The sequence below is a fragment of the Eleutherodactylus coqui genome, unplaced genomic scaffold (genome assembly GCF_035609145.1).
Source record: "Eleutherodactylus coqui strain aEleCoq1 unplaced genomic scaffold, aEleCoq1.hap1 HAP1_SCAFFOLD_390, whole genome shotgun sequence".
In the NCBI taxonomy this organism is placed as follows: domain Eukaryota; kingdom Metazoa; phylum Chordata; class Amphibia; order Anura; family Eleutherodactylidae; genus Eleutherodactylus; species Eleutherodactylus coqui.
The window spans coordinates 86,051-96,901 of record NW_027102532.1 but is presented as its reverse complement, the minus strand read 5'-3'; positions in this window follow the sequence as shown (position 1 = coordinate 96,901).

Below are 10,851 nucleotides of genomic sequence, written 5' to 3'. Positions count from 1 at the left end.
GGTTGAGCTGCATACGGATCTAAGCCGTTGCCCAAACTAACTCTGGCCCGTGTGACCGACACAGCCGCGCACGCGCTTTCCTACGACACTCGACCGCCAGGCTCCCCTCGGCCTGGGAGGCACTCTCGGGGCGGGGGGCACCGCAGCCCCCCAAGGTGGCTTCGTACACCTCTTGAACGTGGCGCCCGGCCGCTCGGAGAGCGGGGTCTACCCGGGCAGACAGCCTGTCGGCCCCGCGGCCTGGACAGGCGGAGCGGGGACACTTGCACTCGGGGGCTCTGCTCCAAGGAGCGAGAGCGGCCACTCTGCTCGGCCCGGAGAGTGGGGTGCGGGGCGCCGTCGCATCGCTGGAGCCAGGGGCGTCGTGCCGTGCGCGCACGCCTAGCCGCCGCCAGAACAGGCCGGAAAGGATGAGCTTCATACGGATCTAAGCCGTTGCCCAAACTACCTCTGGCCCCTGTGACCGACACAGCCGTGGCACGCGCTTTCCTACGACACTCGACCGCCGGGCTCCCTCGGCCTGGGAGGCACTCTCGGGGAGGGGGGCACCGCAGCCCCCCCAAGGTGGCTTCCGTACACCTCTTGAACGTTGGGGCCCGGCCGCTCGGAGAGCGGGGTCTACCCGGGCAGACAGCCCGTCGGCCCCGCGGCCTGGACAGGCGGAGCGGGGACAAGCCAAGGCTACCGGCGGGCGGGATCGACCGGGTAGCCGCCGTGGGGAACACAACTTGGACGTCTCGCGCCGTCGCGGACCACCGTCCTCCGTCTCTCTCTCCCTCTCTCGGAAGGGAGGCCGCCCGAGGCGCACGGGCCTCGGACGGCCAGGGGTGGAAGGGCTCCACCCCAAGGTGGCTTCCGTACACCTCTTGAACGTTGGGGCCCGGCCGCTCGGTGAGAGCAGGGTCTACCCGGGCAAACAGCCCGTCGGCCCCGCGGCCTGGACAGGCGGAGCGGGGGCAAGCCAAGGCTACCGGCGGGCGGGATCGACCGGGTAGCCGCCGTGGGGAACACAACTTGGACGTCTCGCGCCGTCGCGGACCACCGTCCTCCGTCTCTCTCTCCCTCTCTCGGAAGGGAGGCCGCCCGAGGCGCACGGGCCTCGGACGGCCAGGGGTGGAAGGGCTCCACCCCAAGGTGGCTTCCGTACACCTCTTGAACGTTGGGGCCCGGCCGCTCGGTGAGAGCAGGGTCTACCCGGGCAAACAGCCTGTCGGCCACGCGGCCTGGACAGGCGGAGTGGGGGCAAGCCAAGGCTACCGGCGGGCGGGATCGACCGGGTAGCCGCCGTGGGGAACACAACTTGGACGTCTCGCGCCGTCGCGGACCACCGTCCTCCGTCTCTCTCTCCCTCTCTCGGAAGGGAGGCCGCCCGAGGCGCACGGGCCTCGGACGGCCAGGGGTGGAAGGGCTCCACCCCAAGGTGGCTTCCGTACACCTCTTGAACGTTGGGGCCCGGCCGCTCGGTGAGAGCGGGGTCTACCCGGGAAGACAGCCCGTCGGCCCCGCGGCCTGGACAGGCGGAGCGGGGACAAGCCAAGGCTACCGGCGGGCGGGATCGACCGGGTAGCCGCCGTGGGGAACACAACTTGGACGTCTCGCGCCGTCGCGGACCACCGTCCTCCGTCTCTCTCTCCCTCTCTCGGAAGGGAGGCCGCCCGAGGCGCACGGGCCTCGGACGGCCAGGGGTGGAAGGGCTCCACCCCAAGGTGGCTTCCGTACACCTCTTGAACGTTGGGGCCCGGCCGCTCGGTGAGAGCGGGGTCTACCCGGGCAAACAGCCCGTCGGCCACGCGGCCTGGACAGGCGGAGCGGGGGCAAGCCAAGGCTACCGGCGGGCGGGATCGACCGGGTAGCCGCCGTGGGGAACACAACTTGGACGTCTCGCGCCGTCGCGGACCACCGTCCTCCGTCTCTCTCTCCCTCTCTCGGAAGGGAGGCCGCCCGAGGCGCACGGGCCTCGGACGGCCAGGGGTGGAAGGGCTCCACCCCAAGGTGGCTTCCGTACACCTCTTGAACGTTGGGGCCCGGCCGCTCGGTGAGAGCAGGGTCTACCCGGGCAAACAGCCTGTCGGCCACGCGGCCTGGACAGGCGGAGTGGGGGCAAGCCAAGGCTACCGGCGGGCGGGATCGACCGGGTAGCCGCCGTGGGGAACACAACTTGGACGTCTCGCGCCGTCGCGGACCACCGTCCTCCGTCTCTCTCTCCCTCTCTCGGAAGGGAGGCCGCCCGAGGCGCACGGGCCTCGGACGGCCAGGGGTGGAAGGGCTCCACCCCAAGGTGGCTTCCGTACACCTCTTGAACGTTGGGGCCCGGCCGCTCGGTGAGAGCAGGGTCTACCCGGGCAAACAGCCTGTCGGCCACGCGGCCTGGACAGGCGGAGTGGGGGCAAGCCAAGGCTACCGGCGGGCGGGATCGACCGGGTAGCCGCCGTGGGGAACACAACTTGGACGTCTCGCGCCGTCGCGGACCACCGTCCTCCGTCTCTCTCTCCCTCTCTCGGAAGGGAGGCCGCCCGAGGCGCACGGGCCTCGGACGGCCAGGGGTGGAAGGGCTCCACCCCAAGGTGGCTTCCGTACACCTCTTGAACGTTGGGGCCCGGCCGCTCGGTGAGAGCAGGGTCTACCCGGGCAGACAGCCCGTCGGCCCCGCGGCCTGGACAGGCGGAGCGGGGACAAGCCAAGGCTACCGGCGGGCGGGATCGACCGGGTAGCCGCCGTGGGGAACACAACTTGGACGTCTCGCGCCGTCGCGGACCACCGTCCTCCGTCTCTCTCTCCCTCTCTCGGAAGGGAGGCCGCCCGAGGCGCACGGGCCTCGGACGGCCAGGGGTGGAAGGGCTCCACCCCAAGGTGGCTTCCGTACACCTCTTGAACGTTGGGGCCCGGCCGCTCGGTGAGAGCGGGGTCTACCCGGGCAAACAGCCCGTCGGCCACGCGGCCTGGACAGGCGGAGCGGGGGCAAGCCAAGGCTACCGGCGGGCGGGATCGACCGGGTAGCCGCCGTGGGGAACACAACTTGGACGTCTCGCGCCGTCGCGGACCACCGTCCTCCGTCTCTCTCTCCCTCTCTCGGAAGGGAGGCCGCCCGAGGCGCACGGGCCTCGGACGGCCAGGGGTGGAAGGGCTCCACCCCAAGGTGGCTTCCGTACACCTCTTGAACGTTGGGGCCCGGCCGCTCGGTGAGAGCAGGGTCTACCCGGGCAAACAGCCTGTCGGCCACGCGGCCTGGACAGGCGGAGTGGGGGCAAGCCAAGGCTACCGGCGGGCGGGATCGACCGGGTAGCCGCCGTGGGGAACACAACTTGGACGTCTCGCGCCGTCGCGGACCACCGTCCTCCGTCTCTCTCTCCCTCTCTCGGAAGGGAGGCCGCCCGAGGCGCACGGGCCTCGGACGGCCAGGGGTGGAAGGGATCCACCCCCCGCGGGAAGGGGACGCGCGGCGGCACCCGGACGCGGGAGCGTTGACCCGGGGGTCTTTACTCCGCCGAGGCGTAGCCCGGAGAAGGAGCGAGACCGGCCGGCGGGGGTGGAACACCCCCTCATGCCTCGCTCCTTCTGGGGATAAAGCGCGTCGTCCGCAGGCCGCCGTCCCCTATCCCCGCCCTGGACCGCCCGCATCGGCCGGAGCCCGAGGGGACAGGCGGGGGTCCTTCGCTTTCGGGAAAACCGTCACCAAACGTGGGGCCCGTGGCCCCGCTCTCGGCCGCCCTGAGGCGGGAGAGCCCGGATCGTTCTCTCTCTCGGCGTCGGCCCCACCGACGCCGTCGCACGGTGGCCTGGGAAAGGGCTGCACCCCCTGCGCCACGCTTCTCCCCCGGAGTACTCCCCCCGCAGGGGGCTCCGCGGGGTGTCCCGACGCGCAGAGTCGCTCGCCTTCTTCCGCGGGGGACGGGAGGGACGCCCACGCGCGTCCCTTCCCCATCCTCGAGAGCCGTACGCGCCGAGGGTGAACCCGCTCGCCGGGGCGCCGGGGAGCAGGGCCCTTGTGGTCCTTCCCCGGACATGGGCGCGGCGAGGGTCCCCCGGCCGCGACGGCTCTCCCGTTGACCCACTCTCTCGCCTTGGGTGGTGGTGATGGAGGCGGCTGCCTACGCCTCAGCCCGGCATCTCGGAGGGGGGTCGCCCGGGCAGCCAGCCAGCCAGCCTGTTGGCCCCGCGGCCTGCACAGGCGGAGTGGGGACACTTGCGCTCTATGACTCTGCTCCCAGGGAGGTGGCAGAGGGGCGGCCGCGGTGCTTTGACTTTGAGCGGTCCCCACTCCAGCACTCTGAGAAATAGTCACTTTGTCAAAGACCGCACACCGCTCGTTCCCTTATATGCAAAAAAGGTGTTCGTCCTGACGTTTTGCGAGCCCTTATTTTACCGTCGTCGGCGCTATCAGGGGAAACAGGCCCGCTCCTTCCGCCTTCATGGAACCGTAGCTCGGCCCCGAGGGCCCAGGATTACCCTCATACCGGTTCTCACGACATGCGTCGACACTCGGCTCGGCCCCGGCAGCCGCAGCTCCCGCCGGCCCGGCCAGCCGGGTCCGCACCCCTGGCCGGCGCCTGGAGCGTCTGGACTTTGTCGTTTTCTCTCCAAGACTCGTCTCTGCCAACTGCCGTGGACTTCGGCGGGGGCTGCCGCGGGCTGTGCCCGGCCTCTTGGGGGTCCCGCCTGCCCGCGCAGGCAGCTAGGACAGGGTTATCAGCGCTCTCAGGGGGGCCTCCGCAGACCCCCCACAGGTGGCTTCGTACACCTCTTGAACGTGGCGCCCGGCCGCTCGGTGAGAGCGGGGTCTTCCCAGGCAAGCCGCCTGTGGGCCCCGCGGCCTGGACAGGCGGAGCGGAGACAAGCCCAGGCTACCGGTAGGATCGACCGGCTGGCAGTCGTGGTGGAGCAACGGGGACGCCTCGCGCCGCCGCGGGCCGCCGTCCTCCGTCTCTCTCCCACTCTCGGAGGCAGGCCGCCCGAGGCCAACGGGCCTCGGACGGCGTGGGGTGGAAGGGCTCCACCCCAGGGGAAGAAAACACGCCCGCGCGCGTTTGCACAGTCTGCCCCGGCCCGGCATCTCGGAGGGGGGTCGCCCGGGCAGCCAGCCAGCCTGTCGGCCCCGCGGCCTGCACAGGCGGAGTGGGGACCCTCGCGCTCGATGACTCTGCTCCCAGGGAGGTGGCAGAGGGGCGGCCGCGGTGCTTTGACTTTGAGCGGTCCCCACTCCGCACATTGAGAAATAGTCACTTTGTCAAAGACCGCACACCGCTCGTTCCCTTATATGCAAAAAAGGTGTTCGTCCTGACGTTTTGCGAGGCCCTAATTTACCGCCGTCGGCGCTATCAGGGGAAACGGGCCCGCTCCTTCCGCCCTCCTGGAACCGTGCCTCGGCCCGGAGCGACCAGGATTACCCTCATACCGGTTCTCACGACATGCATTGACACTCGGCTCAGCCCCGGCAGCCGCAGCTCCCGCCGGCCCGGCCAGCCGGGTCCGCCCCCCGTGGCCGGCGCCTGGAGCGTTTGGACTTTGTCGTTTTTTCAAAGACTCATCTCTGCCAACTGCCCTGGGCTTCAGCAGTGGCTGCCGCGGGCTGTGCACGGCCTCCTGGGGGAGTCCCGCCTGCCCGCGCAGGCAGCTAGGACAGGGTTATCAGCGCTCTCAGGGGGGCCTCCGCAGACCCCCCACAGGTGGCTTCGTACACCTCTTGAACGTGGCGCCCGGCCGCTCGGAGAGCGGGGTCTACCCGGGCAGCCAGCCGGCCTGTCGGCCCCGCGGCCTGGACAGGCGGAGTGGGGACACTCGCGCTCGATGACTCTGCTCCCAGGGAGGTGGCAGAGGGGCGGCCGCGGTGCTTTGACTTTGAGCGGCCCCCACTCCCTTCCCAGCACTCTGAGAAATAGTCACTTTGTCAAAGACCGCACACCGCTCGTTCCCTTATATGCAAAAAAGGTGTTCGTCCTGACGTTTTGCGAGGCCTTAATTTACCGCCGTCGGCGCTATCAGGGGGAACAGGCCCGCTCCTTCCGCCTTCCTGGAACCGTGCCTCGGCCCCGAGGGCCCAGGATTACCCTCATACCGGTTCTCACGACAAGCATCGACACTCGGCTCAGCCCCAGCCGCCGCAGCTCCCGCCGGCCCGGCCAGCCGGGTCCGCCCTCCGTGGCCGGCGCCTGGAGCGTTTGGACTTTGTCGTTTTTCTCAAAGACTCATCTCTGCCAACTGCCGTGGGATTCAGCAGGGGCTGCCACGGCTGTTCCCCGCCTCCTGGGTGTCCTGCCCTGCAACACCGGAGGGTCAGGGGGGGTCTTGAGCAACTACTGGTAGGTGCAGCACCTCGGGGGCCCTCTGCAGCCAGCACACTGCTGCCAACAGCCCGCTCCCCATCACCAGCCAGCCCCTTCTGCATACATCTGGCGGGGGTGCTTTTTTGACTTCCCCCATTTTGGCCTATGGGGAAAAGCCAGGGGGAAAACCTCCAGAGTCAGGCCAACCTCCTGGAACTCCAGCTCGGCCTGGAGCTACTGGTTTGCCCCCTTCCCGGTTCTCAGGACATGCCTTGACACTCGGCTCTTCCCCAGCCGCCGCAGCTCCCCTCGGCCCGGCCAGCCGGGTCCGCCCCCCTGACCGGCGCCCGGAGCAGTTTGGACTTTGTCGTTTTTTTTCTCCAAGACTCATCTCTGCCAACTGCCAAGGACTTCAGCAGGGGCTGCCACCTGCTGTTCCCCGCCAATGGGTGTCCTACCCTGCAACACCGGAGGCTCAGGCAGGGTCTTGAGCAACTGCTGGTAGGTGCTCTCAGGGGGCCCCTCCACACCCCCAGGCCCACATCCAGGGCCTCCCTCCCGGCCCCTGGAGCAGCCAGCACCCCCTCACCGTCAGCACTCTCTCCCCGTTGGGACTGTGAAACTTTTCTGACCGTGCAAGCTTCGTCAAACGGCAAGGGGGCAACCGGCGTTCTGTGCCCGGCCTCCTGGGGTCCTGCCCGGGCACATCGGAGGCTCAGCCTGGGTTTTCAGCCACCACGGGCAGGTGCACTCAGGGGGCCCTCCGCAGCCGCCCATGCACACCTCTGCAGCCAGCACACCGCTGCCAACAGCCCGCTCCCCATCACCAGCCAGCCCCTTCTGCATACATCTGGCGGGGGTGCTTTTTTGACTTCCCCCCTTTTGGCCTATGGGGAAAAGCCAAGGGGAAAACCTCCAGAGTCAGGCCGACCTCCTGGAACTAGAGCTCGGCCTGGAGCCACCGGTTTGTCCCCTTCCCGGTTCTCAGGACCTGCACTGACACTCGGCTCAGCACCGGCAGCTGCAGCCCCCGCCGGCCCGGCCAGCCGGGTCCGCACCCCTGGCCGGCACGCCTGGAGCGTTTGGACTTTGTCATTTTCATGACTTGTCTCCTCAGACATTGTCCGACTGCAAGGGGGGCGGCCGCGGTCCGTGCCCAGCCTCCAGGGGTTGCCCCCGGCCCCTGGAGCAGCCAGCACCCCCTCGCCGTCACCACTCTCTCCCCATTGGGACTTTGAAACTTTTCTGACCGTGCAAGCTTCGTCAAACGGCAAGGGGGCAACCGGCGTTCTGTGCCCGGCCTCCTGGGGTCCTGCCCGGGCACATCGGAGGCTCAGCCTGGGTTTTCAGCCACCACGGGCAGGTGCACTCAGGGGGCCCTCCGCAGCCGCCCATGCACACCTCTGCAGCCAGCACACCGCTGCCAACAGCCCGCTCCCCATCACCAGCCAGCCCCTCTGCATACATCTGCTGGGGGTGCTTTTTTGACTTCCCCCATTGTGGCCAATGGGAAAATGCCAAGGGGAAAACCTCCGGAGTCAGGCCCACCTCCTGGAACTCCATCCCGGCCTGGAGCTACTAGTTTGTCCCCTTTCCGGTTCTCAGGACATGCATTGACACTCGGCTCTTCCCAAGCCGCCGCAGCTCCCGCCGGCCCGTCCAGCCGGGTCCGCACCCCTGGCCGGCGCCTGGAGCGTTTGGACTTTGTCGTTTTTCCTCAAAGACTCATCTCTGCCAACTGCCCTGGGCTTCAGCAGTGGCTGCCGCGGGCTGTGCACGGCCTACTGGGGGGTCCCGCCTGCCCGCGCAGGCAGCTAGGACAGGGCTCTCAGCAAGGGCTTGGAGGCGGTGTCAGGGGGGCCTCCGCAGCACCCCCAAGGTGGCTTCCTACACCTCTCGAACGTTGGGGCCCGGCCGCTCGGAGAGCGGGGTCTGCCCGGGCAGCCAGCCAGCCTGTCGGCCCCGCGGCCTGGACAGGCGGAGTGGGGACACTCGCGCTCGATGACTCTGCTCCCAGGGAGGTGGCAGAGGGGCGGCCGCGGTGCTTTGACTTTGAGCGGTCCCCACTCCTCAGCACATTGAGAAATAGTCACTTTGTCAAGGACCGCACACCGCTCGTTCCCTTATATGCAAAAAAGGTGTTCGTCCTGACGTTTTGCGAGGCCCTAATTTACCGCCGTCGGCGCTATCAGGGGAAACGGGCCCGCTCCTTCCGCCCTCCTGGAACCGTGCCTCGGCCCGGAGCGACCAGGATTACCCTCATACCGGTTCTCACGACATACATCGACACTCGGCTCAGCCCCGGCAGCCGCAGCTCCCGCCGGCCCAGCCAGCCGGGTCCGCCACCCTGGCCGGCACGCCTGGAGCGTTTGGACTTTGTCGTTTTTTCAAAGACTCATCCCTGCCAACGACTTCAGCAGGGGCTGCCACCTGCTGTTCCCCGCCAATGGGTGTCCTGACCTGCAACACCGGAGGGTCATGGGGGGTCTTGAGCAACTACTGGTAGGTGCAGCACCTCGGGGGCCCTCTGCAGCCAGCACACTGCTGCCAACAGCCCGCTCCCCGTCACCCCCCAGCCCCTCTGCATACATCTGCCGGGGGTGCTTTTTTGACTTCCCCCATGTTGGCCTATGGGGAAAAGCCAGGGGGAAAACCTCCAGAGTCAGGCCGACCTCCTGGAACCCTAGCCCGGCCTGGAGCTACTGGTTTGCCCCCTTCCCGGTTCTCAGGACATGCCTTGACACTCGGCTCTTCCCCAGCCGCCGCAGCTCCCGTCGGCCCGGCCAGCCGGGTCCGCCCCCCTGACCGGCGCCTGGAGCAGTTTGGACTTTGTCATTTTTTTCAAAGACTCATCTCTGCCAAGGACTTCAGCAGGGGCTGCCACCTGCTTTTCCCCGCCAATGGGTGTCCTGCCCTGCAACACCGGAGGCTCAGGCAGGGTCTTGAGCAACTGCTGGTAGGTGCTCTCAGGGGGCCCCGCCACACCCCCAGGCCCACCTCCAGGGCCTCCCTCCCGGCCCCTGGAGCAGCCAGCACCCCCCTCACCGTCAGCACTCTCTCCCCGTTGGGACTTTGAAACTTTTCTGACCGTGCAAGCTTCATCAAACGGCAAGGGGGCAACCGGCGTTCTGTGCCCGGCCTCCTGGGGTCCTGCCCGGGCACATCGGAGGCTCAGCCTGGGTTTTCAGCCACCACGGGCAGGTGCACTCGGGGGGCCCTCCGCAGCCGCCCATGCACACCTCTGCAGCCAGCACACCGCTGCCAACAGCCCGCTCCCCATCACCAGCCAGCCCCTCTGCATACATCTGCCGGGGGTGCTTTTTTGACTTCCCCCATTTTGGCCAATGGGAAAAGCCAGGGGGAAAACCTCCAGAGTCAGGCCGACCTCCTGGAACTCCAGCTCGGCCTGGAGCTACTGGTTTGTCCCCTTCCCGGTTCTCAGGACATGCATCGACACTCGGCTCAGCCCCGGCAGCCGCAGCCCCCGCCAGCCCGGCCAGCCGGGTCCGCCCCCCTGGCCGGCGCCTGGAGCGTTTGGACTTTGTCATTTTCATGACTTGTCTCCTCGAACTTTGTTCGACTGCAAGGGGGTGTGCCCAGCCTCCAGGGGTTGCCCCCGGCCCCTGGAGCAGCCAGCTCCCCCTCGCCCTCAACACTCTCTCTCCGTGGGGACTTTGAAACTTTTTCTGACCGTGCAAGCTTCATCGGACGGCAAGGGGGCAAGCTGTGGTCTGTGCCCGGCCTCCTGGGTTCCTGCCCGGGGCACATCGGAGGCTCAGCCTGGGTTTTCAGCCACCACCGGTAGGTGCGCTTTGGGGGCCCTCCGCAGCCGCCCTGGGCCACCCCTGCAGCCAGCGCACTGCTGCCAACAGCCCGCTCTCCATCACCAGCCAGCCCCGTCCGCGCACATCTGCCGGGGGTGCTTTTTTGAGAAATACTGTCACTTTGTCAAGGACCACACACCGCTCGTTCCCTTATACCCCGACAAGGTGTTCGTGGTGACGTTTTGCGAGGCCTTATTTTACCGCCGTCGGCGCTATCAGGTGAAACAGGCGCGCTCCTTCCGCCCTCCTGGAACCGTGGCTCGGCCCGGAGCGACCAGGATTACCCTCATACCGGATCTCACCACCTGCGTTGACACTCGGCTCCGCCCCGGCAGCTGCAGCTCCCGCCGCCCCGGCCGGCCGGGTCCGCTCCCCTGGCCGGCACGCCTGGAGCGTTTGGACTTTGTCATTTTCATGACTTGTCTCCTCAAACCTTGTTCGACTGCCAGGGGGGCTGCCGCAGTCCGTGCCCAGCCTCCAGGGGTTGCCCCCGGCCCCTGGAGCTGCCGGCACCCCCCTCACCGTCAGCACTCTCTCCCCGTTGGGACTTTGAAACTTTTCTGACCGTGCAAGCTTCATCAAACGGCAAGGGGGCAGGCTGCGGTCTGTGCCCGGCCTCCTGGGGTCCTGCCCGGGCACATCGGAGGCTCAGCCTGGGTTTTCAGCCACCACTGGCAGGTGCACTCAGGGGGCCCTACGCAGACGCCCATGCACACCTATGCAGCCAGCACACTGCTGCCAACAGACCACTCTCCGTCACCCGCCAG